Consider the following 2784-nt stretch of genomic DNA (forward strand, 5'->3'; position numbering starts at 1 on the left):
CAGAAGCCTGGAGGTTCCCAGAGGAGCAGACCTGAGCCTCCTAAGCAGGCACAGTAACAACAGCAACCGGCTCCCCCAACCCCAGCTGCCACATCAGCACCCCTAGTCCAGACTCTCAGGCCAGCTACCTAGGAGCCTTCTTCTCAAGCTGATCTGGCTGTCAGAGGAGGCTTGGAATTGTCCTGCTCCATCTCCAACCCCCAGCCAGGACCTGGTCCCACCCTCCTCTAGCTTTTGTGAGCATCAGGACCAACCTTGGATCCCTCCCCAGCTGTCCCAGGGCCGCCCCATTGAGTCATTGCCTCCTGCTCCCTCCCTCTCCTCCTGCTGCCCACTGTCTGCCCACCCCCAGCCACCAGCCAGGCCTCCTAGGAGTGCTAAGATCTGGGGGGACCTATGGCAGGCACACATACCCCCCCCAATACCAGAGGCAAATAAGAGGCCTCAAGCCACAGGCCATAGCCGACCCCAGCATGGCCATGCACAGGCGGGCAGACAGATTCAGGGTCAGGTCAGGCCTTGGTTTATTCACTCCACATAGAATGTGCATTGTAGCTTCATGGAAACAGAGGGTACTGTCCACTTCTGTACTTCCAGCACTTAACATAGGGCCTGGCATAGAATAAATGCCTAGGGGTCCCTGAGAGTGGTCACATTACACCTGCCCTTCTGAGGCTCCCCATCCTTAAGCCAGCTGTGAACTAGAGTCACAGTCAGAGAGGGAAGACAGAAAAGGCAGAGAACTGCCGGATGCACGGCCCTAGGATGGCAAAGATACAGCTAGAAATGGGGACACACAGAGGCCTGGTGGGGGAATACTGGGAACTGGGCCTGGAACCAACCCAGGCCGCTGACCACAGCAGGCTCTGCAGGGCTGAGCTTGCAGGACTGAACAGTGACTCATGGGGCCCTTCTCTGTGGCTCTGCTGGCAGCAAAATCCGCTCATAGCAGCCTTTTCCACTGAGATCATAAAATGGGGTTGGGCCTCCCTCCTCTGCCCCGTCCCCAGCCTTCCCTCAGCCTCCCATTCCTTGCCAACATGAATCAATCAAAAATATGATGGGGGCTGTGGGCCTAGTGATAAGAGACCCAAAGTCATGGCCTTACTCCACCCCAAACCTTGCACACTCTCTTCAGTACTGCCCCAGACAGCAAGTGTGATAATACCCCAGACCTTCCAGATTGCTCTCACTTTTGGCCTAAATAAACTCCAAACTCCGTACTGGCCTGGAAAACTCATCTGATCGCAAATCTTATCGTAAACTGTCCTCTACCTGGAAAGCTCATCTCCCCTAGTCAAACTCCTTCCTCCTTCAAAGCCTGGATGCAACTTGGGTCACACCAAGGCCCTGTCCACCATCTTGCCCAACCCATGACTTGCTCACTCTCCTATATCCCACATGCCTGCCTCTCCCCCAGCTGTACTCACCTTCTTTCTCCCCCTCCATCTCTGGCTAACCCTGTCTTCCCAGCTGTTCTACTGTCCTTAGTTACCCAGCACCAAGCCCAGGAGTCCCTCTGTACCCCCTCCCCCTACACGTTTAGTTGCCTGATTATGTGGATTTGATTTCTACCACCTTTCTAATCTACAAATTCTCGAAGGATGTCGTCTCTGTGATCTCCTTTATGAGGAGCTGCTGAAGATTACAGATCTCTGCGTCCCATTGCTTTGCTGAGTCAGAACCTTGGGGCAGGCCCAGGAATCTACATGGTTTTTTTTTTAAAGGTTTATTTTTAGAGAGAAAAGGAGCAAGGATGGGGAGGGGCAGAGGCCGAGAATCTCAGGCAGGCGTCCTACTGACTGCAGAGCCCCGACATGGGGCTCGATCTTAGAACCCCAAGATCACGACCTGAGCCGAAACCAAGAGTCAGATGCTTAACTCATCGAGCCACCCACCCAGGTGCCCCAGGAACCTGCATGTTTGACACCTCTTGGTGATTGTGACCCTAAAGTCTGAGAATGGTTGCCTGCCCTCTTCAGCCTCTTCATGTCCTTAGGGTGCTTGAGCAGAACAAGCCTCCCGTCTCCAGCCTTCCTTTCTACCAGTCCATCCTCCACCAGGGGTTTCTTTCGTTCCATCTGGCACCAGCTGCATTTGAGCTCCCTGAAGCATATCACTGCCCACACCACTCCCCAGATCACAGTTCTCCCAGGCCAGCTCTCTGCCCCCTCCACAACTCAGAAGCGTTTCCCACACCAACCCCTACAACCCCAGCCTTTGTGTCCCCGGCTGGTCTCTTCACAGCACATCAGCCACTGCTCCTAGCATCTTGCCACGTGTGCTCTGGGCATCCTTTGTTTATGCGGTTCTTTCTACCTGGAATGCACCCACCCACCTTTGCCTGTATTGTCTGAACCCTTACATACACACACTTTCACATCCACTACCTCCTCACAAAGCCTTCCCAGATCTCAGCGCCCCACAGCACTTTCCTCGATCCCCGCCTTGCGTCTAAAACCTGTAATGGCGAACATTAGTGATCCCTTACTGTAGGCCATGCTGTTTACTAGATTCTTCTCATTTTTTCACTTCATCCTGACAGCGAACTTAGAAAATAAGTATACTTGCTTTTCCATCTTGGAGATGAAGACACTGAGGCTCACAGAAAGTATGTAACGTGCCTGAGCTGCCATAGCTGGTAAGTGACAGCTGGACTGTTAACTCTAAGGTCCTATCACTGTAAACTCTAAACAATGTGAGGGCAAAGCCCACTTCTTCCCATTTTCCCATTTGTAGCCCAGAGAAGGGAAGTGCTTGTTGACTACCTGTGTAACCTTCGCA

Source organism: Meles meles, chromosome 19, assembly GCF_922984935.1.
Source record: "Meles meles chromosome 19, mMelMel3.1 paternal haplotype, whole genome shotgun sequence".
In the NCBI taxonomy this organism is placed as follows: Eukaryota; Metazoa; Chordata; class Mammalia; order Carnivora; family Mustelidae; genus Meles; species Meles meles.